This window comes from Ursus americanus, chromosome 6, assembly GCF_024610735.1.
Source record: "Ursus americanus isolate L20-20 chromosome 6, mUrsAme1.1.p, whole genome shotgun sequence".
In the NCBI taxonomy this organism is placed as follows: Eukaryota; Metazoa; Chordata; class Mammalia; order Carnivora; family Ursidae; genus Ursus; species Ursus americanus.
This window is the reverse complement of record NC_142132.1, coordinates 2,306,418-2,333,688: the sequence shown is the minus strand read 5'-3', so window position 1 is coordinate 2,333,688 and position 27,271 is coordinate 2,306,418.

Genomic DNA, 27,271 nt, shown 5'->3' with positions numbered 1-27,271 from the left:
TCATCCTGGGGAGGCCAGCCCTTCCTGCGGCCAGCCTCCAGGCATGGCCCGGGCGCTCCACTCCAGAGGCTGCGCTTACGAGAAAACAATCAGAAGAAACACAGTCCTCCACATGCAAACCTATCAGGGAAGGGGGTGCGCGACTCCCCCACGGCCCTCGGCTCCACCGAACTTGCCTAAATTCTTTACTAGTCGTGATGGCTTGCAAACCTCGGGTTCATTTTTTCAATCATTCTTTTTGTGTATTATGTGAAAATGCAGGAACGTGGAATTGACCATGTGTAACCATTTTAAAATGTATGGTTTAGCGGGAGTAAGTGCATTCTCAATGTCGTGGGGCCGTTAGCACCCCCGGGGTCTGGAACGCAATCTGTGTTTTTTAAGCCTTAAGTGAGCATGTCAGCATCTCTGTGGAGCACAGAAATTCCGAGTCGCATGCACCTTGCTGCCCCTCGGTCTGTTTCAGGCTCTCCCACTGCTCCCGCCTGCCATGCCCCCTCCTGCCATGCCCTCCTGCCATGCCCACGGCCCTGCCGTGACCCCCACCTTCCATACCCCCTGCTTGCCATGCCCCACCTGCCATGCCCCCTGCCTGCCATGCCCCCCTGCCTGCCATGTCCTCTGCCTGCCATGCCCCCTGCCTGCCATGCCCCCCTGCCTGCCATGTCCTCTGCCTGCCATGCCCCCGCCTGCCATGCCCCCCTGCCTGCCATGCCCCTCCTGCCATGCCCCCTGCCTGCCATGCCCCCCTGCCTGCCATACACCCTGCCTGCCATGTCCCCCCGCCACACCCCCTGCCTGCCATACACCCCGCCTGCCATGCCCCCCCCCCGCCATGCCCACAGCCTTGCCGCTCCGGCACCTGCTGTTCTCTCCTTGCTCTTCACTTTCTCTTCCCAGAAATGCCCGTCCTTCTGGGCCATGCCCACCCGGAACTGTCTAAAATCCACATCAAAGTCTTTGTTCTTACTTCTGCTCACTCACTCTTCAGTCAGCAATTCCCTGTGCCCGATGTTGTGTTGGCATAGCTGGTGGGATGTGTTTCTTGGGTTCTCCAGAGAGAGCCGAGGGGGGAAGCTGCAGCCTGAGTCCAAGGGCAGGAAAAGATCCAGGCCTGAGGGTTCCTCCTACTCTGCCTTTGTTCTAATCAAGCTTCAACTGATTGGACAAGGCCCACCACACTGGGGAGGACAAGCTGCTTTACTTAGTCTGTTCAGTCGTCCAACGCCAACGAGAACCTCCTCCAGAAACATTGTCACAGACACACCCAGAACCGTGTACCAAGTTTCCCGGAACGTTGACACATAAAACAACCATAGCACGTGACCATCACTCGTCTGTGAGTTTCTCAGTCTGCTGGGCAGGAACTAACGTGAGTGCATGCTCAGCATCTCACAGGTGCTGTCTAGGGCAAGGTCTTACACCGCAGGGCCGCTCCCCAAAATGATACTGTGCCCATTGCATGAGGGGGTGATGTTGCTCGTTGAGGATCCACGGTCCCCTTGCGATGGGGCTCATGGTGGGTTCGCTGGACACCAAGCACCTGTCCTTCCCTGTGTGTGACACTGACTTGTGTGTAGACAGCTATACATTTCCAAACTCTGTGTTTTCTGCATTGTCCATAATAAACAAATCTTGGTTTCTTGAAGGAAAATAGTTTAAGCCTTTAAAACAAGACAATCCAAAACAAAGGACAGTTAAACAATAGCCCTGAAAACGGCAATTCTGGGTGGTGCTACTGGAACTAGACTAGACCTAACAGTGGCCAGCGGTGGGCAGGCTTATGTCCCCCGCAGAAGGTGCAGTTCGGGAGGGCTTCCCACAGGAGGAGGGTTTGGGATTAGATGAGCACCAGGGAGTTGGGGCCAGAGCCCCACTCTGAGCCCACGTGGCCCACACTCTGTGGCATAGTAAACACCAGACTCCGTGTCCCGTGCTCCGCGCAGGGCGCTGCTGTGTGACCCCGTCTGCCCAGCAGACCAGCCCAGGCGGCTCCCACATCTTTGGTTTCAGAAAACCCATTTCTGGAGTGGCTTTGACCCCACTCTAGGTTTGGGGGTTCTGAGATTTCTGACACCCCGAAGTACCAGCCGCAGCTTCGTGACCTGCTCGTTCCGCTGCCAGCTGGCTGGGCGATCCACAGACATTGACAGCACGCAGGCAGGACATCGTTCTCCAGCCCCTTCTCAGCAACTCGGGCACACTCCCTGAGCTCGGGACGGCCACGTGACGGGATCCCATGCCTTCAGACGCAGACAGGCTGCTCTCTGTGTGCAAAGGTGAAGCGGTCCCCGAAAGACGCTGGTGGAAAAGGCAAGATTATGACAATTTATGCAGCATGGCCCTGTTTATTGAAGACAGAGCGGTCATGCAGACACACACGTGGCCTTGTGTCTGCATGGGCTCTCTCTGGGGGTCTCCACCCAGTCTGGTGACAACGGTGCCTTTGGGAAAGGGGTCTGGGAAACTTTTTATTACATATTTCTTTGGAGTGCTTGAATGCTTCCCCATACTACACACTATTTTAACGTCACAATAAGCTCATAATTTAGGTTCCTGATGAACTGCAGGTTGGAGATCAACAGGTCACACTGTCCTTTTACCCCTAATTCTTAAGGAGACCCCCAGCCTCCCGGCCGACTCCCCACATGCCAGTCATAACCAGTAAAAAGACGTCTGTCCTCCATACCCTGAACACAGGCATCACTCCCTCACCTTCCCGGAAAGGGGCTCTGGATACTCTGCCCTCCGGAGAGCCCTCGGTCCTCGAGCTCACTGTGTCCAGGGCAGCGCCTGGCCCTCGGGAGCCGGGGTGTTTTCGCACCTGCTCAGACGGACCACCATGTGGCAGGCCCGTGGGCTGGCAGGCCAGGGATTTGTGGGAGTTGAAGCCATGTTGGGCTGAGAGGTCTCAAGTCTGGGCTTCACGTTGGCCGTCACTGGGTTCAGGAAAACAGAACTCCTTTAAGCCCATGCAAATGGATTTATTTAAAACTAACTGCTTAGAGGTTTGCAGCTGCCCCTTGCAAATCCTCTGTAACCATTTCAGGTGGAGGCCGATGCCTCCAGGGACGCCGAGGGCCACGGAAGGAAGGAAGGAAGGAAGGAAGGAAGGAAGGAAGGGAGGAAGGGAGGGAGGGAGGAAGGAAGGGAGGGAGGGAGGGAGGGAGGGAGGGAGGGAGGGAGGAAGGAAGGAAGGAAGGAAGGAAGGAAGGAAGGAAGGAAGGAAGGAAGGAAAGGGGGTGTTATTCTGAAAGCAGCAGCCTGGGGGGGGCAGCACAGCCTGACCCAGGGGGCTGCCCCGTCCTGGGCCAGACGCCAGCAAGCCGGGGCCTGTCCGGGACTGTGCTCGAGCCAGCTCACAGCCTGCGGAGCAACCTCCCAGCGCTGCGCTCGGTGACATTGTGTCGAATGCGAACGTCCGCCCACCCCGGGGGCGGTGATGTTACCTGGCACCGTGCGGGCCGTGTCTGCTCCTTCTGGTCACATCCGGACAGGCTTCTCCTGCTCACCACAGGGCTGACTCCCCCACTGCGCTCCCTGTGCCCACGATGCTCTGAGTGTAGAGAACACGCGTGTCGACCCTGAGATCTCCTCCCCAGGCGGGGGGGGGGGGGTGGGAAGGCGCAGGGGCTGTGTCTCCCTGTCTCTGTTCCCAGTCCGCCCGCGCTCCTCACACACCCACTGGAATCGCGGGAGGCAGGTGGCGTCCCCGTCACGTGTCTGCATCCTCCGAGGAGCCCCCGGGGCTCTGCTTCCTGCGGGACACCCGTTCTGCTGCGGGAGAGGGAGCAGGGAGCACAGCTGCTCCCCTGCACACCTCGCGTCGATCCCTGTGCGGCGATGCAGCTTTTTCCTCCTGTCTGGGCTCCTTCACCTCCCGTGCTGGTGGAGTGTGGGGCCCAGAAGGCGTGTGCCCCACAGCCCTCGGCGGGAGCAGCCCGGGACTCAGAGCTGCTGCTGATGGGACCACACCCTGATGGCTTCCACTTCCTCTGCGCCTGTGTTGGGTCTAAACTGTGTTCCGTTAGGAACCTTGCTCCCCTTTGCTGGCATACTTAATTTGTGCCCTCTTTGAAGGCATTTGGGGACCGCAAAGGTGAAGGCGTATGGTCCTGGCCACACGTGTGCTCCACGGGCTGTCACTGGGGTCACGGCCCCTGGTGGAGGTGGAGGCCGGCCTGGGGGCTGTCGCTGGCATCTGGCTGCGTGTGCAGCTGGCTCAGACCCTCGCTGCAGCCATTCTGCCCATGGTCATGCTTGTCCCCTCGGGCTTCTGGAGGGCATTCTGCACTGGCCGCTGAGAAGTGGACAGCAAGGCCCTTGCCACTGGTCGGGGGCCAGAACCGTCACGTGGGGCCCTGGGGTGGCTGCCTTGAGTGCGGGACTCGGCCCTGCCCTCTTGGCACAAGCCAGAGCACGGGGAGAAAGCTGGGCTGCCAGGGGCAAAGCAAAGGTGGAAGAGGGCTTGGTCCAAAGGCGTGGCCCAGGGAGGCGTGGGAGCGTTTGAGCACACGAGGCTCCACTAGAACATACTAGAAGCCGAGTACCCTGGATTCTGGCTACTCACATCAGTAACGCCTCTGCTCTTGGGGAAATCAGGGGGGTGGAAAGAAGATGGGCTTTCCCTGTCCTGCAAGAGCCTTCGGAGAAGGGGACACTCAGACTTCAAATTTCCAGGGAGCCAGTGTGTTCTCAGGGTCCCCCGGTGTGATTTCAGGAGGTGCTGTGAAGGCGGAGAGCTGATCTTTCCCTGCAGAGGGCGCGGTGGGTCCAGGGCTGCGCCCGTGGTTTCTACCGGGTGGGGTCACTTATGCACGTCCTGAGTTCCTGTGTTCAAATCCCAGCTCGAGCTCTTGAATCCTCGGCAAGTGAACCACTCTGTGCCTCAGTTTCTTCATCTGCAAAAAGGGGGGACTCACAACAACAATTCTGTAGGAGTCTTGTGAGTTCCAGATGAGGGGGCTGTGATACCAGCGTGTGAGCACCCCGCGAACGTGGGCCCTGCTGCTGTAACCCTGGCCTGGCCACCCGTGTGGTGAGTGGTGCCAGTGGCGCTTGTGGGCCTGAGGCTGGAGCCTTAGTCCTGCCAGGGAAGCTGGGCAGAGCTGAGGCGTCACCCGTGGTGCCCCACGTCACAGCGGAGACTGGCTAGGACGGACACGCCTTCTGATTTTATGCCCGTAAGCGTGTGTTGAGATAAATCTACAAGATTGTCCAAATTCTGGCTGCCCATTACTTTTTTTATGTTTTTAAGATTTTATTTATTTATTTGACAGAGATGGAGCGCACAAGCAGGGGGAGCGACAGGTAGAGGGAGGAGCAGGCTCCCCGCTGAGCAGGGGGCCCGATGCGGGGCTCCATCCCAGGACCCTGGGATCACGACCTGAGTGAGCCACCTGGGGCCCCAGCCCATTACTTTTTTGAAAGGAAAGTCGCCTTTAGGGAAGATTCATGCCCCAGGCTTTCCCTCCTCCTCCTCCTTCACCTTCTTCAGTACTTAATCTGCAGAGGGTTGCCGTGGAGGATTTGCAGAGGGCGCGACAGGCTCCGCGGCAGCTTCCCAGGAGGGAGCTGAGATCCACGGTTCCGGAGCACCTGCCCTGTGAGCACACTGCCACGCACGCTGTGTCCACGTGGCTCCTGGGCCACCATTTACTCAGTATTTTGCTATGACCCAATTATGTTTGAAATTCAATGTGTTATCTAAATAGTAAAATGTGTCTCAGCAGCTGACACAGAAAGCTGTTATCATTAGCACACGTGGACGAGGAGCAGGGCTGTATGCCATTCCCGCATCCGTTCCAGTGTATAGACACACGAGTAAATAATGCATAGTATGTATATTCCTGAACGAGAGATTATACACACGCACACATTCTTGAACGGAGGGTGGTAGTGTACGTAACGCATAATCGTGTGTGTGCACAGGCCACCCCTTCCGTGCTGGGGAGCGCGAGCGAGGAGGTGCTGTTGGTCTTGCCTGCATGGACTTGACATGCCCGAGTGGGAAGCTAGCGTCAAACAGGCGAGCACGCGATTAGCAGTAGGGAGAGGCCACCTGAGAGCTTAATGGGTTGGATCCTAATGAAACGGGCCGTGAGGACAGGATCTCATAGCAAACAAGATTGGGGTGTGGCCTGAGTGGCTCCAGACGTGTAGACCGTGTCCTTTACAATGGTGGACCATTGTCCAAACGCCGGCCTGTGTCCTGGCCTTCGTTTCCCCTCAGTTACACCTGCTCAGTCAGACCCCTCTGTGCTTCATTTGCCAACAGACCCGTGTGTTCGATGCAACCGGAGAGCAGAGGGTCAACACGCAGCGGGCAGACGGGCACCGGCCTCCCTGAACTGCGCTGCTGGGGGTGGGGGGCGGCGTGCGGGTGCGAAGCAAAGCCCTGTGACCGGGCTTCCTCCTCTGAAGTTTCTGGGCTTTGTATAATAACGCGATACTGTGGTTGGAGCGGTGGGCGATTTTCCTCGACACGGCGCTGCAGGCCACGGAGAGCAGGCGACTGTCCTTCACCCAGTAACTGAACCTGTGGTTGGTTCTGGACTGAAAACCCAGCGCCCACTGATGACCCTGAGTCGGGCTTCGTAATATTCTGCCCTTCCGACTGCAGCTTCCTGCGGAGGGTGAGCCCGCAGGGGCCTTGCAAACTGCCGAGACCCTGACTGGAGAGCAGTCGCCCCAGGGACAGGAGCACGAGCCAGAGAGCCGGGAGCCAGGGAGCTGGGGACGAGCGCCGGCCCTGGACACTCCGTGCCCGCGCCTCCCAGTCGGCTCTGAGAGCAGCTCTCAGGCGTGGGACCGACAAGCAGAGGAGGAATTCCTCGCCACATTGTTTTACACGAGGACGCAAAGCTTTGTGTCCGTCGGCACCTTGCAAACCCACAGTCAGAGAGTGGGGGCACCTGCTCGCTGCCATGTGAGACCATGAACAGAGCTGGAGAGAGAACAGCTGGGCACCCGCATGCGTTGCCCCCGCCACAGGCAGCCACGGGCAGCCGGCACGTGGACATGACTCAGAACATGCCTGCTCCACACGTGGCCCCCAGGCTCAGAAGTGGACACGCCGACCTTTTGCAGGCAGACAAGATGAGGACTCGGGCTGAGCAGACATGATCGCACGTACTTACCTGTGAGGTTTTCGGGATGGGCCAGAAACCATGTTTGCAGGGACTGTGGTGCCATGTGACGGGATGTCTGTATATGCTATTTCCTGTTGCTCTGTTCCTTCACAGAGTCGCTTAACTGGTTTAGAGAACTTTCTCCACTTTTAAATGTTTTACACACTTATATGTATACTGTTCTATATTCCCAGTGCGCCCACCCAGTGAGGCCAGCGTCCTGTTCCTAACTAGGAGACTGAGGTTGGACACTCCCACCATGCAGACCCCCTGCCCCCCAACACACCCACGGTCTGCTGCCACTCTCCTGTCGCCTCAGGGTCTCTGGAAAGAATTGGGTTTAACAGTGCAACTTCCCCCGAGTTAAACGTCGAAACAACTGGAATGAGTGGTGCACGCACACACTCCACACTGAGCCCCGCGTGTGCTGGGCCCGCGGCACGGCTGTGAGCTCCACACTGAGCCCTGCGTGTGCTGGGCCCACGGCACGGCTGCGAGCTCCACACTGAGCCCCGCATGTGCTGGGCCCGCAGCACGGCTGTGAGCCCCACAAAGCAGCACCCACGGCCATAGGCCGTTTGCAGATGTGTGGGCAGGGCCCGGGGGGCAAGGGAGGAAGACCCTGGCAGCTGCAGAGTCCGTGGTCTGGCTGCCCGGCGCAGGAAGGATGGGGGTCCGGCCGCAAGGACTGGATTGGATGCCCTTCTGCCGGGAGCAGTGATCCCAGCCCCTTTCCATCAGGCGGGTGGGAAACTGGCCCAGGAGCCACAGCTCCCCCTGAGGACGTGAAAGAGGGGAGCATCGCCTCTCCCCGGGGAAAAAGTGGCATCCAGCACATCAATGAAACCAAGATGGGATGGATCAGGCTTAACCATGAACTACAGCAGAAGGAAAGCGCAGCCTCTGCCTCCCCTTGACCTGCGCGTCACGCACCCCGTGTCTCGTGTGGGGAGAGAGAATGAAGGACCCCATGAACAGATGGGAATGAGGGGGGCTGTGCTGGTGCGTTTCCCGCACCGTGACCCCGGGGCTCCCACCGTGGGGCTGGGCCAGGCAGGGTGTGCGGGGGGCTGGGGCCCCCACGGCTGGGGAGGCACCGAGGTGCCCTGCGGGGTGTCCCGCTGCCCCCGCCTCTGTTGGGGTGACAGATGGAGGGGAGGTTCCGGGTGGGGGCAGACGCGGGGCTCAGCCGACGCACGAGAACTGCAGAGCCTTAAATACTAAAGTTGACGACTCCTTTGCTCTGGAAAAAGCAGAATCTAATTACCTTCCTGTCAGGGCTGGTGGCCGTGGAGGAAGAGGAAAGAGAAGGAGCCGCAGACGAAACAGCAGCCGTAGGTGCAGTTGCTGAAAGCTCCATTTTCTGGGTCTTCCTGGCGGTCATATTTCTTTTTCCTCCAGAGCATTTCGCTTACTTCATTTATAATAAATAACCCCTAAGCACATCCTGTATTTGCTCACAAGACAGAGTTAGAAATCATAAGAAAACACCACAAAGAAAAACTTGGTCTCAGGAAAGGAAAGTGTATATATGTATTTTCTCCAGAAGCACGACTTGGCGCTCTTATTACCAGTTCGGGGCGTCATTTAACTTTCCGGGAGGTGTTTGCCTGGCAGACCCCCTCCAGCCCGTGGCCTCGCGACACACGCGTGCGTGCACACAGACGCGTATCAGCCAAGGTGGAGTGATTTTATCCCAGGAAAGCTCTTTCCGGCCGGGACCGTGACATTAGCACAGGGCTCAGGCGATGCCCTAACAGCTGCACGGCCGCTTCTGCAGCCTCCGGCCCTTCCGTGCACAGTGTGTGTTGGAAGCCAAGGCGCATCCAGGGCGGTTCTGTTTTGCCCCCTGGGTGTCCACGAAGCCGTAGGACGGCCCAGGCACCCAGGACCCGGTGTGTGTGCTCTGGGGGCTGGTGGTTCTGACACCCTCCAGGATTTATTTCCCATATGCCTGGGTCAGAAACAGGAGGGAAAGAAGTAGGAAAAGAAGACATAGACTGCAAGTGATCTCAACTCCTTTATCAGCTGGAGCTGGTCGTGGAAGTGAGGCCTGCAGGTGCGTGTTGAGCCAGATTCCCAGGTGTGGGGCGGCCGGGGACGCGTGCTGGGTCCGTGGGCGCCATGGGTGGGGGAGGGGAGTGGGCGGGCGGCCACGTGTGTCCTTCCTGATGGGCCGTGTTGGGTAAGAAGTAGGAGAGAAAATCGTGTCTCTAGAAAGCCTGAGGGCTGGCAGGTGCTCCCTGCCTTTTAGAAAGGAGAGCTTGCGTTCGCAGTCAGGGCTCGCCTTGTCTTTGGAAGAGCGATGGCCCCACGTTGGAGCCGAGGGCTGCTGCGCCATCCCACGGCGGAGCGCGGTTCTGCGGGGGTTGGGTTCTGCCCTCTCTGTGCGGGGACGGAAACGGTGAAGTGACGTGTGCACGTGTTAGCGATATTCAGCAACAGGTGCAGCTGCTACCGACCGAAGCCCACAGCACGGCAGTCCCTGCTCTCAGGACGTTTGTTTTCATTACGTGATTCTCACGAAACTCTGCGAGGTCGGGGCCGTTGTCATCGTCATGAGCTGGAACGAGGAGACTGAGGCATGTGGGGAACAGCCGCTCGGCGGCCGGGAGCCGGTGGACCCACGCAGCCGCTCACCGGATCCCGCCCTCCCCAGCCCTTCGTCTGAGAGGCAAGGACCTGGGCCTTCCTGTTCTTTCCGCCAAGAGGCCCGCACGGCCAGTGGGGCCCCCAGCACAGGGTCACTGAGCCTGGGGAGCAGGTGACACATTCGGAAATCTCCCGGGCAGTGAGGGGCAGCCATGAACACGCAGCCCCTGGAAGCTTCGGGATACTAGTGCCACGGGGAAACCGAGGTTGTGAGGTGTCGCTCACAACCGCGAGGTCTCGTGTCTGCTGAGAAGTCAAAAAAGAAAACCCAACACCCCCACCCTCCCCCCCCAACAGCAAACCAAAAGCAGGAATGAAATGAAACGAGGTGGGCTTGGCACTTGTTGCCGCGCCTACGGCCTGCGCTCCCAGGCGAGTTAATTGACTTCTCTGGGCCAGTATCTCCGGCTCGTGTGCAACAAGACTCAGACTGTGCTGCTCACTGGGAGGATGGAGTGGGGCGGCGGGGGGGCAGGCAGGGAGTGAAAGTGTCCATCGCGGTGTCTGGAACCCAGAGCAGGACGGTTGCGGAGGCCCCGGGGGTTGCTCCACAGGCAGCGTGTGCTGCCCTCCGAGTCAGCCGTGTGGTGGCCCCTGGAGCATAGCCCTCCGATGGGCCCTCTTCCGTGACCCGTCTGCTCCTGCGATTTCTGGGTTATGGCCATGCCGTCCTTGTCTGTTGGGGGAAACGCCAAGCTGAGCCTCTTCCTGCCTCTGTGGCTGGAGGGCCCACTTGGCAATTGTCCCACGGTCCCTCTCCTATCTGAGGTCTGCGGTCCCTGTGCCCTCTCCCAACTCCCACCCTGCCAGCCCTTCAAACCTGGAAGGACAGGGGCCGCGGCTTCGTGGGGTCCGCTCATTGCATTCCCCTGTGATTGGCCACTCTCCGCCCTAAATGTCAGACGGCGTGAGAACATAAGCTACCTGGCCCCAAGCGGGCGAGCTGCCCTCCGAGCCCACTGAGCCTCCTCCGATAAAGGCCCCATCTCCTCTCCCTGTGCAAGTCTTTATTCACGTAGATGGCCGTGGAGTCTCTTCCTAACAACTATCCCATGACTTTGATTTTCCTGCTACTTCGGCTGAATAATGGATCTCTGCGATGCTTCTCAAACCTCCACGAAGATAAGAACTTTCTGAGTGATTTGCTCAGTGTGACGATTTCCAGGCCCCACCCAGGCCAAGGATCCGCGGCGGCGGGCTGCCTACCCCCATCCCCGCCGGACATGATCAGGACGATGCCCGCACTCGGCCCCTCCGTGCTCCTTGCTGTGGAAATGAGGCCGCAGACACAGACCCTGCTGTAGGGGACTCTTGCTGGCACGCTGAGGTGAAGGTGCCCCTCCTCGCAATCCTGTGCCCCCCACGCCCCCGGGGTGCGGCCCGATCTGCAGGGAGGGTCCTTGCAGGAGTCCTTAGTGAAGGTGGAGTCATTCTGGAGAAGGGTGGTCTTTACTCCAATAGGACTGGGTGCCTGTAAGAAGAGGAGACACGCACAGACACGTGCACAGGGACACGGCCACGTGCCGACGGGGCAGAGGCCGCAGGGATGAGTCTGCAAGCCCAGGGGCACCAAGGTCTGCAGGCGCCGCCGAAGCCGGGGATGGGCGGGGCCGATTTCAGAGCCTCCTCAAGGGACCGGCTCTGCAGACACCTGGGTGCCCGACGTGGCCTCCGGAGCCGTGGGGGAAACGTTTCCGTGTGTTTAAGCAGCTCAGTGTGTGGAAATGAGCTCTGGCAGCCCTGGGAACCGGAGAACGAGGTTTGCTGGATTTGTGCTTCAGGGAGAAAGCAGGGAGCACCCACCAGCCGGAAGCCAGAAGGCCCCCTGACCTGGGTTCTCAACAAACCGATGTCCACCGAAAGACTTGTTTGCAGGAGGGAATGCCCAATCTTCAGCTGAAGAGGGATTCATTAAACTTGGGAAAGAGGGACATCATAGCCGCCAGGGGAAACACACATTTGAAAAGAGATTCGAGGATGCATTTGAACACGGGGGTGGCAGTAAACCAAGAAAGCCTGCATCAGAAAAGACACGTGTCCGTTGGAACACGAAAGGGGTCTGTGTTCACTCAGAGTCTGCGCCTCTTAGACTGTGGGGCAAGGGGTCCTAACGGGAAGGATTCTCCCTTCATTCCTGCAGCCCTGCCTGCTTCCCCGCCTCCCAGACACATGGAACTTCCCTCATCACTTGGAAATAAAATAAAACGTGCCCCGAACAGCCTGTTTGGGGTCACTTTGGAGAGTGGGAGAGCTGGTGGGTCTCAGCGAGCTGGTGAGGCACGTCCGAGGACCAGGCCAGGGCTGGGCTCGGTGGGGGGACGTGTGCCAGGGACGGGGGTGGGGGGTGCAGAGAGCACACGCAGGGTCTCGGCCACCTTGCCCAGGGACTCACTTGGCATCGAGGTCCCTGTTGCTCATGTCACAGATGCAGCACGAGACCTTCCTCTTCTCTGTCTGGGCGCCTGGGAGGGTTCCAAAGGGTTTATATTTGGTACTAACAACCATGCTAGGGTTTTGCCTCGGGGGCAAGGGCCATTTCGCTACTGTTAGGCTGATAAATGTTCCCAAACCCGAGGCTGTTCTCACATGCTTCTCCCCAGCCTGCTCCGAAGGTCTTGACAGGCAGAAGTGCTTCTCCCCCGGGAACGGGGAACGGATGCGCAGGGCAGATCAGTTGGCCCATGGTAATTCACCTGTTATGCCCCCAGATTTACAAGCTGTAACGCGACCCGGCAGCAAGGATGAAGGGGGCCCCATGAGCCCTCGAGGTTCTCTCGTGATCCAGAATAGTCCAGGGCGCCTGCTGTCCCCATGGAGGCCTTCTCTAAATGGACCCCCATTTTTGGCCACGGCTCTGATGTTTACCCCAGAGCGGTGGGTTTCAGGTCCCTGCCAGTCAGTGGGGTTATGTAAACAAGCCTGCCTCAGCCTCCTGGGGGAGCCAGGCCACCCACCCCCCTCACCTCAAGGCCTGCCTCCGAAGCCCCTGCTTGTGTTCCGTGTTGATGGGCACGACCCCAACGCACCCATTTGACAAACGTTCCCATCGGGGGAACCCCACAGCCCTGTCCGCGTCAGCTCATGCAAACGGATCCTTGGCCAGTCTTTGTTCAAACTAAGTAAAAGCCTTTCAGTTTGCACTTGGGAAAAAAAAAAAAGATTCAGGTTGACTTGTCCTTCTGGCTTATGACAAGAACACATTTCAAGGGGCCCCCGGCGGCTTGTCTCCCTCTGACTCTTGTCACGTTCGGCCCCAGTCGTCAGCCCTAAGCAGGGACACGCACGCACAAATCACGCACACTGTTTCCTCGCTCTCCCCCTGCTGCTTGCTCGTAAATCCACACTGCTGCGTGTCTCCTTGGTCCTTCCCTGACCTGGTGACCGGCTCGATTCCGACAGTGGCCGGCAGAGGCTGCACCCTGAGCAGGTCCTGAGCGCCTGCCTGTGTGTGGAGCTCATGCTCCTGGCACACGTCCCTAGCTCCTGGCTCGCTCAGCGTGGCCCGGGGGGCAGCCCAAGGCCGTGGGGCTCTCAGGGGCAGGGCTGAGTTCTGCAGCCCGGAGACCGCCGCCCAGGTGTTGGGAAGGTTCTGTCCAGGTGGGGGTTGGTTGTGGAGGTGGCCTTGCCTCCCGGGCTCTGCAGATCACCCCGGAGGGCAGGCTGGACTCCTTCCGTGAGGACGGCTCTCCCCTGACGCCCAGCAAATGCTCCTGTCGCCTTCTTGACCAGGTTGGCTCGTCTCTGCGGGGGGCTCCGTGTCTGTGTCTCTGACCTGACCGTTCCGTTTGTGCTTCTCCTGGGAGCATTTGTTTGTAGAGTTCCTAACGTGGCAGATTTTCCTTCCCAAATTTGGCTGCAACAGTGTCTCCCATCAAATACGCTCCTCTGTGCTGCGGCTTTGCCCTGCCCCCACCCAGGAGTGGGGTCTGCTGCCCCCCAGGCCAGGGAACATGGGCGGGCCTGGCAACCTGCCTGGAACCAATAGTACAGGGAGTCAGTTACCACGTGAGACACCGGCATCCAAGACAACCGTGCCGCTGAGAGGTTCTGGTCTACGGACGAGACTCCACACGGGAGAGAGACAGAGACCACCTAGGGGCCCTGCTCACTGCCCCAGATGAGACCCCTTGAAGCAGAGCAAAACACCCAGCCAAGCCCGTCCCATAGTCTGGGCTCACAAACTGTGTGGAAAAGCAGTAGTTGTTTTAAATTCCTAAGTTTTAAAATGCTTTCTTATGCAGCAATAAATAATTAAAACACATATACCCACAACAGCCACAGATATTTGAAGTTTGGAAATAATTATTAGCATTTCCCCTGCCTCATCCATTTTTCCAAGGGAATACTTTTCAAAGTCTAGATAACAAAGTTTTCAGAAAGGGAGAACTTCAGAGACTAACGTTCAGTCCGTTGGAGGGATAAGAGACGTGATCGAGGACCCATTGCCGTGTGGCGGGCCGTTGCTGGAGCCGGGAAATCCCCAGAGACCATCTGTGGGTTTTGTCAGTTTGGGTCCTGTGGGCCCTTCCAGTCCTCGGAGTCGTGCCAGAGACCCCAGCTCCCCCCACCCCCGGCCCTGCCACGCGTGCCGACCCCAACTCTCTCAGGGGTGCTCTCCACCTCCACGCACCTTGCCGGTGGGGGTCCATGAGAAGTTTTGTTGTTCAGCAGCTCTTCCATGAAAAATTCTTACAGACCACTGATCTTGTCTCGGCGTCCATGTTTCATGGCTAAGCCCTGTTGTACTTTATGTGGGAAAACAGACTCAGCAGTTTACAAAGTTGTCCCACACGACTTCGTGAGTTCCTGACCACAGTCCCACGTCCCTGGGACCCCTGTGACCACGGACAGGCATGGACGCAGGCCGTGCATCCAGTGTCTTGGGGGACGTCCATCCTCCTGTGTCACGGGAGACAGTTCCAACACAAGCCCAGGCCCAGGAGAGGAGGCCTTGGTTACACACCTGGTCATCATCGCTTGGCTCGCGGGAGCGCAAGGCTTCCCGCCAGTGGAGTCCCGCTAAGCCTGAATTGAACCGGGTTTCCTTCTAAGTGATGCATTCTAGTAATAGAACGACGCATTTAGGAAAATAAATATATAGGAAAATGTTGTGTGGACATAAGATCTTTACTGATGAGCCCTTTAAAAACCCTCGGTGTGCGTAGTCACGCTCGGAGAGGTGCCGCCGAATGGAGTCAGAAGACTCTGTGCGTCGTAGCGGACAATGCAGACGGCTTTATTCTCAGACGCCTCTCTCGCTGCACCCGAACCAAAGTCTCTTGGCTGTTCTGTCTTTGGGGCCTGCGAGAGCTCACCTCACGGTGCCGCTCAGATCCCACAACCCAGACCTTGTCACGGCGCTGGCGGCAAGTCGCCCCAGTGTGAGGCCTGCGGGCCGCTCCACCTGCCTCCAGGGGCCTAGGGGCCCGTCCCCAGGTCGCGGATGTGCTTGTCGAAGGAAAGGAGGCCCCCCCGAGAGGAAAGCTGATGGCGAACACAGACGAGGAGGGGAGAGACCCTCACACACCAAATGACGGGGGTGAGGACACTCAAGAATTTTAGTTTCTTGGAGTCTGAGTTCTACGTCACACCCCACCTGAAAATGAAATGTTGGAGACACTCACACAGGTAACCTGACCCGTCTACAGGTTAACAGAAAATATAGACTCACACTCTCCTTCCTCGTCATCTGCTTGGACCACAAGTACACTGGTCGGTACATGACACAGGCTTCTCTCGAATGCTCCTGCTGACGCTTCCCCACCACGGAGCGCCATGCTGACATCATTATGCAGTGCTACCAAGAAAAAACAAAAAGTTATTTGCTAGAAATTGCTTGGGTTATGAAATTTAGTCCAAATCCTTAGGGAAATAAATTGGGCTACATCCCAAAATTAAAAATGATCAATAGTCCATTTCAAGGGCGTATTTAATCAATGCTAACCGGGTTCTGATAAGCTGCAGTGTTGTTCGAGTGGCTGGACTCCTGCACGGACTCCGTAGTCGTCGGTGACCACGTTTGTTGCAATTATCTCTGCTTATCCAGTAATTAGCTGTCTTTTGTATTTATCTTTACATTTAGAAAGTCACATCTCAATGTTGCTACTTGGTAGAAAATAATTTCCCTTTACTTCTCTTTTTAAGCCTGTATTTTCCAAGAAATCAAATGAGCTAACTCGGGTCATCAGTCTCAATTTACTTTAAAAAACTTTAAACAGCAAGAAATGAAAAGTCATAGATATTGTTTTCACATTAATTTGCATGTAAATGATACTATCAGTTTATCCCTTATTGTTTAGGGAAGGTGAATCTTATAAAAATCAAAGGGGAGTTTAAATCAACGCCAGCCAAGACGAAGCTACTAATAATGTTTTCTGAAGTCTTTTATCATTTGTATTCAAAAATATTATTTATTCCTCACCGAAGCTTGATGAGGCTTCTGGTCTTTGCAGGTTTGTCTGCCTCTGTGGCTGATCCTGCCGGGACCCCTGTGCCCTCGCTCCGGGGACCCTCTCTGCTTTCGCTCTGGGGACCTCTGTGCCCTCGCTGCATAGGACCTCCCTGCCCTCGCTCCAGGGTACCCCTGTTCCTTTGCTCTGGAGACTCCTCTGCTCTCTCTCTGGGATCCCTGTGCCCTCACTCTGGGGACCCTCACTTTGGGAACCCCTGCCCTCGCTCCGGGGACTGGCATCATTCAGGCGCTCGGGTGACTTCCTGCTCATGGTGGCAGTTGGAGTGTTGTCACTGAGTGTCACCGCTGGGGCCACACACTCCGCCCTGCAGCTCCCGGGCAGGAGGTTTGTGTTGGAGCCCAAGCTGCCATCACGTGGCACCTGGCGTGTGCAGATCTGAGCTGGCCTGAGGCCACCCCTCTGCTTGCGGTCCTGCCCGTCAGACGTGCTCGGGAGCCCCATGCCAGCCGCACGTCACAGCACCCCCATCACGATGGCAATGGGTACTGTGTACTGAGCACACCCCGTTGGCTGGCCTCTGCGTAGTTACCCAGTGTCCTCAGAGCAGCTCTGGGGGACCCTGTGGTCGCCGTGGAGGAAAGGCAGGGCGGTGTGAGGGGCACAAGGCTGGCGGTGTCAGAGCAAGGCTCTGGCCCCAGCCAGTCATTTGCAGAAGCGTTTCCTACTAACAGAAGCCCTGTGTCGCAGGTGAGATGCTGGGGTGGGGATGGCCGCGGGCTGTGAGGCTCAGCACATATGGGGACAGGGTGTGACCCCAAGCATCTTGCGGGTGTCAGACAAGCAGCGGGGTGGGAATCTGTCGCTGATTGCTGTTGGACGTTTGCTCTGGAACCTGACGTACCTGTTGCAGATGTTGGTGATTCAGAAGAGGCTGTCTCTCCGTAGCCAGCACTTGCTGTGAGCCAGGCCCTGTGTAGGCACAGGGGGACCCGGGGACGGCTGTCGTCATGCCTGAGCGGGGCCGCATGGGATTACCCCAGGCACTTTGCATAGCAGTGGCTCCGTGGGCCGTGTTCCCGTGTCTCTGCGCTGGGAGCAAGAAGGCACTGGAAACAGCACACGCCCACCTGCGTTGTGAGGCCCCGTGTTCCTCCACCTGCCACACTCCGAGCCCGGATCGCCCCCGGGTCTCCCCTACAGCCCTAACGTCTCAGCATCGTCCTCACAAGGCACGTTCCTGTGCAGATCATTTCCTGGGGGGATACATTTGTGACAGGAGAACTGTTTTTAATTGAGATGCTTTAAAAAAAAAAAATGAAACATGATGGGAATAGAACCTGAAATTTGCTTTGCCACTCGCCAGCACCAAGTCAGGCACGAGCATTCAGCACGACGAGAATGGGAGCTCCAGCACGGGGCGTCAGGAAGACAGATGGGCTTAATTTAGATGTGCTGGCAGCGAGCTCATAAACACAAACCAGTCTCTGCAGCTCAGACGTGTGTCGCTCACACAGCGGCGGAGGGATGAGATGTGCTCGGCGGCTCTGGGGAGACAGCCACGGCCACAGAGGGAAACCACAAAGCCGGGGTTCATTCCAGCAACATTCAGCAGTTAGGGGCACCACAGACGTTCTAGTAAACGCCCAGACGCCCTGGGCTCCGATTGTACCCGAGACAACCCCACTCTTCCGAGGCAGGAAGGCGCTGGCGCTGCCATCAGGGGTGGGGGGGGGGTCCATCCCGTGGCTGAGCAGAGGTGAGGGAAGGAGGGAGGGCCCAAGGATGTGCAGGGGTGCCGTGGTGAGAGAACCTTATGGTTTCATTTAACCGCCCCCCCATCTTCCCTGTTCATGTGCTGTTGGCGAGGACCTCCACCTGCTTCCCAGACAGCAAAGCCCTTGTGCAGTCTGCACGTGACTTTGTTTCCGCAGGGATCTCATGAGGGACCCATCAGCAGCTGAGGAGCCTGGGGTCAGAGAGGTCAGCACACTCCCCAGACACTGGCAACAAGTAGGCGGAGGGGGAGCCCCGTCTGTGGTTTGGGGCCCCAGGCTCAGCCTCTGGTCACGCGGGAGGCTGCAGAGAAGGCTCTGAGGAGACTGGGGTGGGGTTGGCACTGCACAGTGACCCCTCAGCACGGGGACCTCAGAAGTGTCATCCCGACAGTCAGTGGCCCCGATGGTCAGCGGCCCCGATGGTCAGTTGTCCCGACGGTCAGTGGCCCCGATGGTCAGCGGCCCCGATGGTCAGTGGCCCCGATGGTCAGCGGCACGTGGGCTGACAAGCCCGCTGGTCCACGACGCTCAACGCCCTCACTGCTACTGCACAGCCCCTGGTCTCCTTGTGCACTAGTGCGGTGTGTGTGGGTGTGAGCGCGTGTGAGTGTGTGAAGCTCTGGCATGTGTGAGCATGTGTGTGAGCATTGGTGAGTGTGTGAGAGCGAGTGGGTGAGTGTGAGCGAGGGTGTGTGTGTGAGCGTGCATTCGGTTGTGTGTGTGTGTGAAGGTCTGGCACGTGTGTGTGTGGTTGGAGGGGTAGGTCTGAGTGTGAATGCAGCAGTACACGCGCGTGTGCATCTGGTGCACGGGTTGTGAGTGTGCATGTCCCCCCCCCCCGGAGGGCGGGACGCAGAAGGTGAGGACACCACCTCACTGTCTCTCGGGGCGTCGCTGGCCGCGCTGGCCAGGGCTCTGCTCGTGGAAGCATCCAGCGGCCGTTCATTATTTAAAATGTAATACCTTTTGCAGAAAGACTCCAGACTACTTCGTAATGTTTATGTTGAAAAAATATGTAAATTGTTGGTTGCTAAGAAAACAACTTTTTGAAAATTATCAATAAAAGCTAATGGCCGAAGAATGTGTTCTTTGCTTGGTTGGGGATTTCCTCCCCCAGCCCGGAGGGCGAGCACGCACATCGGCGCGGACCCGGCATGGTGCTCGGTGCACATGTGCCCGTGAGGTCTCTCTTGGGATCTTCACACGGTGCTACACATGTAAGCGGGCAGTGGGGTTCACCGGGGAGACAACAGCGGGGCTGCCGTCTCTCACGGCCCGACGGCTTCTCTCTGGCGCTCTTGGCCCCCGCGTCCCCCATGCCCCCCGCAGCACGTGGAGTGCACGCTCCCTGGTGATGCCAGCAGGACTGTCTGGGAGAAGTCACTGATTCTACTTACACGGAAATGCAGAGAAGGAGGATTGCACAATGAAGAAAATAAAGGTATTTTGTAAGAATCTGAGTCACTTTCATCACCAAATGCTAAGACCTCCGGTGGTAGTTATTCAGGTGGCCCGGTGCAGGGTAAGGACGGGGGTGCTGCTGCAGAGCCTGGAAGCTGGGCGTGCCCATCACAGGGTTCATGACAAAGGTGCAGCTGTAATGTCCTTCTAGAAAACAAGGGCGTGTCAGTAACGGGAGCTCTCCAACGGGAAAACTGAAACTCGACTCCCACCCCATGCACTCCACAAGAAAATAATAAACCCCAAATGGGTCAGAAATTTATTTAAATGTGAAAGACAAGGCGAGAAAGCTTTTAGAAGGAGAACATTGGGGAAATATGGCAGACCCTGCGGCAGGCAGGTGCGCCCCGAACACGGAATGATAAGCACTCACCATAAAGGAAAAACTTGATTAATTATATGACATTTGAATAAAAAATTTTCATCATTAAAAGGCTCTATTAAGAAGGTGGAAAGGCAAGCCGCGTGTAGGTGTAGATATTCCCAATACGTACGCTGTAAGAGAAGGAACGGTGCTTAGAGTATATGGACTCCCTCCAATCAATAAGGAAAAGACAGGCAGCTCAACTGAAAAAAATGGGCCAGAAGCTTGACCAGGTTACAACAGTGAGTATCCAAACTGATACTGATTACGAGAAAGTGTTCAAGACCAGTGGTCATCAGGAGATGCATGTGGGAACCACATGGGGCATCCACAGACGTGAGAGGTCGGTGGGTGGGTGGGAGGTCGGACAGCAGCGGACACGGGAAGTGCTGGGACCCTCACCGGGCACTGGAGCGCCTGGGGCTGTGGGTCCAGGTGCTGTGAGGTCTGTCTGCCCACGTGTGTGCACAGCTAGGCTCAGCGTGGCCTGTCATCCAGATTGCCTGCCCACGTCTGCCTCGGGGCGGAAGGGGGGTCGGGCTTCTCAGATGCCACAACAGATCGCTGGAATGATTGATAATCCCGTTTAGATGAAGTTCGACTGCATGCAACCTTAATTATGATGACCTGGATGGCGGTTATTCCTGCGGGGACCATAGTGACCGGATGGAGTATGACAGGGGCTTCTGGGTTCCGGCAATGTTTTATTTGGTGATCCGAATGCTACAGGTTTAATCTAGTTTTGACAATTCTTCATGCTATACACTTAGGCTTCGTGTGGTCTTCCACATTCACGTTATACTGTCCTGAGTACCCATAAAACAAACAAGCTCCATTTACTGCGTGTTCCGTGCGCACCAGACCCCGTGTGCATGCTTTTCCTACATCCCCCCCTTTGATCCTTGCAGGGCTTCTGTTACTCAGGAAGTGCTATCACGGAGAGGCCAAGGGACTGGCCTCCAGCCGGCCCTTGGTGGCGTGGGGGTGTTGACAAGGGGTCCGTTTGATCCCAAGCCCTGGCTCTTAACCAGGATTTATGTTGCTCTTAAAATGAATGTTCTAAGCCGTCCAGTAGGCAATCAGCAGGAATCTAACAGACAAAATGGTGAATGAATGCGCATCATCCAAAGTTCAGCCTCACCAGAAATCACAGAAATACAAATTTAAGCTATGAGGACTTATTTTTCTTCTTTGTCCAATTGGCAATAATCATGAGCATGACATTGGCTGTATTTGGAAAGTTTATGGGAAATTCTTATGCCTTGCCACTGCGGATGTAAATTGTTGCAAATGTCTTGCACATATTTGACAAATATGCATTAAATATTTAAATGAACATAGCCTTTAACCTAGCAATTCCAATTCTAGTGATCTCCCCTAAGAATAATGGGGCAATTACGCAGGATACAGACTGCGAGGTCATTCAGCATCGAGTGTCAGAGCATACAGACAAAATAAAGAGGGAGAAGGCGGGCAGACAGGCGGGGGGCACAGAACAGTCTAAGACACCCCCAAACAGGCATCACTGAATACGTTATGGAACATTCACCGCACAGTGGAGTGTAGTAGAAATCCGTGTCGTGTTGCTCACACAGTGATCTCTCCTGCACGCGTGCGTGCACACACGTGAACATAGCAAACTTTGTAGTGCGTGAGCAATATAACCCAGTCTGTACACGCATGTCATGCTGGTTTTCAGAGCAGTGAATGGATTATTCCAAAATGCAAACAGAGTTTTGGGGAAGGTTAGTAGCATCGTGCTTCTTTATATCATGAGTGTTTTTGTAGGGGCCCTGTGCTTATCCATGTGCACATATATTCTCTGTTCAAACACTTAGGAAAAGGAAACCATATGGATAATGTACACAGAACAGGGTTAAGTGCAAAACTAAGGCTCACGATCATATGCTCCCCGTGATTAAAACCGCGTGGGGTCCGCACACGGGGGAGAAAACAAAAGAAATCCCAACTGCAATGAAATGATAGGATGATTTTTTAACCAATTTGTGTATTTTGTACATCCACGTCAGTTTTGAATACAGAAATGTAAAATGACCCCGCGACCTCGAAACAGAAGCCGTACCTTGAAGCGCAGGTACAAGGCCGGTCTCTCCCCCAGGAGCTCACACTGATGCGGGCTCCACACAGAAGGCAGGCGTCCCCCACATGGCTGGGAGCGGAGCAGGGCTGGGATCTGACGTTGGGGGCGATGACCCCGCAGGGTGCCGTCCACAGCGGGACCTCAGCTTTCTTGCCAGTCAGGTGGGCTCATGGGTCCTTCGGACAGTGGGTCCACCACAAAGGGGCCCCAGTTGGACTCCCACCTGCTGCTGCAGTGACCTCTGAAACTATTAACCCTGTCACCCCTGCCCGAGACGTCTCCCCCGGGGTCCAGTGCACACCCCCGGGGCGGCCTCCATCCTGCTCCCGACACCTCCAGCCCCTCCTCTCCCCCACAGACCTCAGTCTGTCCCTCGCCTCCTCCTGCCAGTTTTGCACTTGCCCACCCGGGCACCACAGGGTCGTGTCACTTCCAAAAGGAGTCTGGTCTCTCTTGCTCTTTCTCTACGTGACCCCAATAAACACACACCAGTACAGCACACACACAATCACACACCTGTGTGCGTGCTTACACCTGCACAGAGACTCACACACCTGTGCTCACATGCATGCACACATGCTCACACACCATCACATGCACACGGCTCTCTACAGGCACACGCAATCACCGGCTCTCCCTTGGCACATGCACACACACCAGCATGCACACGGCTCTCTACAGGCACACGCAATCACCGGCTCTCCCTTGGCACAAGCACACACACCAGCATGCACATGCACACACACGTGCACACACACATGCTCACACACCATCACATGCACACGGCTCTCTACAGGCACACACAATCACCGGCTCACCCTTGGCACATGCACACACATGCGCACACACACACACACACACACACATGCTCACACTGAACCTAGAGTCTCTCCAGACTGCGGCCCATGGACCCTCCTTGCACGACAGACAGCCTGCATTCCTTGATAGTGCTTACCAGCTTCGTAATTCTTAAGTGATTACTGCACGTCTGTCTTTCTGCCCGGACGGGGCACTCAGGCCCACCTCTGTTTTACATGAAGCCATACTTGTGAAACCAGCAGAGAGCCAGGCACCTGCAAGGTGCTCGGAAACATCTGCCAGCCGAGCAGGTGATCTGCCAGCTGAGCAGTCGGGGTGACGGGTGCCTGGCAGCATCGGGGCCTCACCTCACGTCGTCCTGGGGGGCAGGGGAGGTGTGTGGGAGGACCGGCCGACCCCCTGCCTGCCCAGGAGCGAGGAGAAAGTCACCAGCAGCCTGTTTGGGTCTTGTCTGTGGGATCAGCGTCCACACAGGCACAGACACACAGGCACACGTGCAGGTCCCATCACACGCTCTGCAGGTGTCATGACACCATTGCACTTTCTCTATTTCCTGACCTATGCACCCTGCTTCCGGCCTCCCCCTGCCTCCGGGGTCCCACCAGAACGTCTCCACAGGGCCTGTGGTGCAGCCACCATGTCTGACACACCCCGATGGCCCTCAGTGTTCAGACTATGTCCTGGAGCTTCTGGTTTCAGGCCCTTCTACTGAGAGAAATGTCCCAGCACAGAGCCCGGCCGCCTCCCCTGTCCTAGCGTGGGCCACGCCGGAGAGTGTGGATGCCGTGGCGGCATGACAGGGGCTGGGGAGACCGTAGGCCCTGGTGGTGCAAACACTGGGCACGGCACGGCCACAGGAAGGACCCGATGTTGCAAGGTGCTGGCGAGGTGTGACCCCTGCAGACCCCCGGATGGAGCTGAGCACTGACACCAATGTCAAGCAGGGCTCGTGGGGGGTGTGTGTGTGGAAGCATCGCTCCCCCAGCACTAGGCAGATATGGCCTCGATGGAGAGTGGTCTCCCCGTCAGGAGCAAGGGGGCCTGGCTTCAGGGGCTCTGGCCAACACGCAGCAGGGGGAAGCTTCCAGGGCACTATCCTGGCAAGCCGTGATGGAGGGGTGTCTGCAGCGTCCTCTGACTACAAAAGGGATTAGAAATCCAGTCATATTTCTACGACACGTGGGTCAGTCGTGCAGGTGAGGCATTAATTTGCATTTTCTTTTTTTTTTTTATAATGATTTTTTATTATATTATGTTAGTCACCATACAGTACATCCCCGGTTTTCGATGTAAGGCTCGATGATTCATTAGTAATTTGCATTTTCTAATATGCTCCTGCCACGTAGGTATTAAAACAATCTCGGGTGTGACCATAAATTTGGGGGGATTCTAATCGTCTCCCTGTGTACTCAGGGTTTCTTTTTGTGTCAGTAATTGCTTCCTAATTATCTTCCAGTTGCTAAATAACAGTTTACTTAGTTTATCAAACAGAATTTTCTAAAGCACTTCCTGAAGGCATTGCTGACATGTGACTCTGGTTCCCATCACGCGGCAGAAACGAGCCGTTGGCCCCTGTCACTTGTGCAGACCAAACCAGGCTCGGCAGAGCGTCCTTGCGGCGACTGCACGAGGAGGAACCTGGCCCTGCGGTGCCCAGGAGCCGGTGGCCTGCCGTCCCCGGCCGTTCCGCAGGAGCCATCCAAAGCAGTGCGCAGGGGCTTGCGTTGAAGCTCCGATGCGTGAAGAGGGTGGAAGTCGTCATTCTGCCCTCACAGCAGGAAAAAGCTGCGAAGGGAACATCTGAGAACTGAGTTTGCAGGGCACCTGTCTGAGACACCTGGGGGGACAGGTGAGCGCAGAGGCAAGCCAGGATCCACACGCCAGGGGCAGAACCCCGTACAGCCCTAACCGATGGGACATTTCTAGGTAATGTTGGTGAATTGCTGGAGGCCTGCTAGAGTGAGACCCCCGGGGGCTACTGTTTTGGGAGGCTACATGTTCATGGCATTTCCTCTAGGAACCCCACTGGCTTCTCCCAGAGTGGAGCAGGGGAGACCAGCCCCCTCTCCGTGGCTTGGGCAGGGGAAGGGAGAAAGTGACCAGCCAGAAAAAAGCCCGTTGATTGCCACCAAGAAGGGGAACGTTCACCAGAGCTCCACACCCCGAAGGGTAACCTTTGGCCTTCCTTGGCGCAGGGGGCAAAAAATAATAAGAAACTCAAACCAATGTGTGAAGACCAAGTCCAGGGTTGCAGGCCCAGTTAGACTTCCATTTAATCCTCAGATTACAGAATGCTTCCCCTTCCCCTCCTCTTCCCCCACATCAAGCGGCTTCCAGCATAATAACAGTGGATTATTAGAATAGAAAGCTGAAAGGCACAGATGTTGTTTAAGCAGGAGCTCCTGGGGAGACCCAAACACAAGAGACATTTGGAGACGTTACACACATAGTACGTACTAATCTAACTACGTCAGTAAATCCGCCGTATATAAGGAAGCGAACGCGCAGCCACGATCCCGTACAGACGTAAGTGCTCGAGGGTGCATTAATAAATGGAGAGAAGAGACAAGCCAGGCAGCATCATCCCAAATGATTTACGCAGCATCACTCTCCACCCACTAAGGGTGAGCCAGGCGCTTTAGTTAATAATCATGTTTCAAAATTATTTTAGTAATTATAGCACCCAGGCTGTGCTCATTTAAGATGTTAATAGTAGAGGAAACTGGGTGTGGGGTATGTGGAAACTGTGCTATCTGCTCATTTGTCTTGTAAATCTGAAAATTTTCTGAAAAAAAAAAACATTTACTTAAAATGAATATTGAGCATCTACCAACAATATTTTTAGAAAATTTATAATATGTCAGACATTGAGCTGAGCATTTAGTGTCTTTTTTTTAAGCCCCTGAGAGAGGTGTCAGTACCCTCCCTGTTTCATAGAGGAGAAAACAGGTTTAAAGAGAGGATGCCCTTAAGGTCACAAAGTCAGCTGCTGGTGGACAGGTGTCAGCCCGGCTCCTCGGAGCCCAGGCTCCAGGCTCCTGCGCGTGGACAGGTGTAAGCCCGGCTCCTCGGAGCCCAGGCTCCGGGCTCCTGTGAGCCTTGCTGCACAGTGGATGCTGTTGCTTGAACTTACAGACCCTCCCAGGAAACCAATATAGCTTGGTCTCTGAGGATCATTCTTTGCTTACAGTTTCTCCTCTTCTGAGCCCTGGTCTCAGATGGAAGGCTTCACACACCTCTCCCTTGACACATATCCCCTTGCATACACACACATGCATGCCTGCACATGCCCCCTGCAACCCCGAATGCTTTCTTCTGCATGTGTCTCAGAGCCTGCGTGACGTAAGGCTGGCCACCGCATCCCTCTTCTCCCATTTGTTGCCTCCTGTGTTTACACGTTTTACTCACTGTCCAGACTAAGCACACCCTGGCTCTCAGCATCTGGGAGTAACATTCACGCGGGGCACGGTTGTCATCATTTAGAAGTAAGATGGGTCCTAAGTTTAGATTCTTAGCTCTGATAACACTCATGCGAGTCTGATCGGGTTCTGGCCAGTCCAGGGAAAGGACTCTCCAAAGCGTCTGAAGGCTGACAGCCACGCCCCACCCCCACAGGCGCACACACGCTCTTACGCATCCTGTGCGCTTAGCTGCACGGACCCCAAGTAGTCTGGGCGCACGACACACAAGATGACTTCTTACAAATGTGAAAGGATGAACTCAGGGCATCCTTAATTAACATGATGCAGATAAAGGTCCCTTCTATTTCCTTTGGAAGTTGATTCTTGGAACACTGATCTTGTGATGGGGACAAGGCGCGAGGCAGGTGAATAACAATGCAGCTCGGCTACGGATGAGCTTGGAGAGGACTGCAGAGGCTCCTGATGTTGGGGATGGAGCCACCGATTCCAGCAGTTGGCTCGGGGCCTAGGACAAGCTGTTTCCAGACAGCTGTGCTCCAACAGCTGCAGAGTCTTCTAGAAGGACTGCTCAGCTCACCAGGCTCTGCTCCAAATGGCCCCTCTTCTCCCCCCCGTTGGGCAGGTGGGGCGGTTCTGTAGCTACAGAGAAAGCAGCCTCGGTTTGAAACAAGCCGAGACTCTAGGACAGAAGGTCACCAATTCCATGTGAAATGTGGAATGAAATCAGCTGCTAAGAAAACAGGGAACACAGCTCCTTCAACATGGAATGACTGCAAACCTATGTGTCCCCCCAGAAGTAGTCGGGGAACATTTTCTGTCAATGGACAGATGGTTCACTCTAGTCCTACAGGCTCTAAGGTCTTGGCCTCTCTTTAATCATCTCGTAGCATGAAGGCAACCATAGACCATGCCTAAAGAGACCGCTGAGACTGTGTCCCAATAAAACTTTATTTGAAAACCAGGTGGTGGGCCAGATTTGCTCCAAAGGCTGCAGTTTGCCACCCCCAGGTGTGGAGTATGCCTCAGTTTCCCCACAGAGGGGCAAGGAGTCTGGAGGACTCATCCACCATCTCCCCCCGGTAGGCTTGAGGGCCTCACCTCCCTGTGCTTTCTTCCAGTCCACCCTCACCAGAG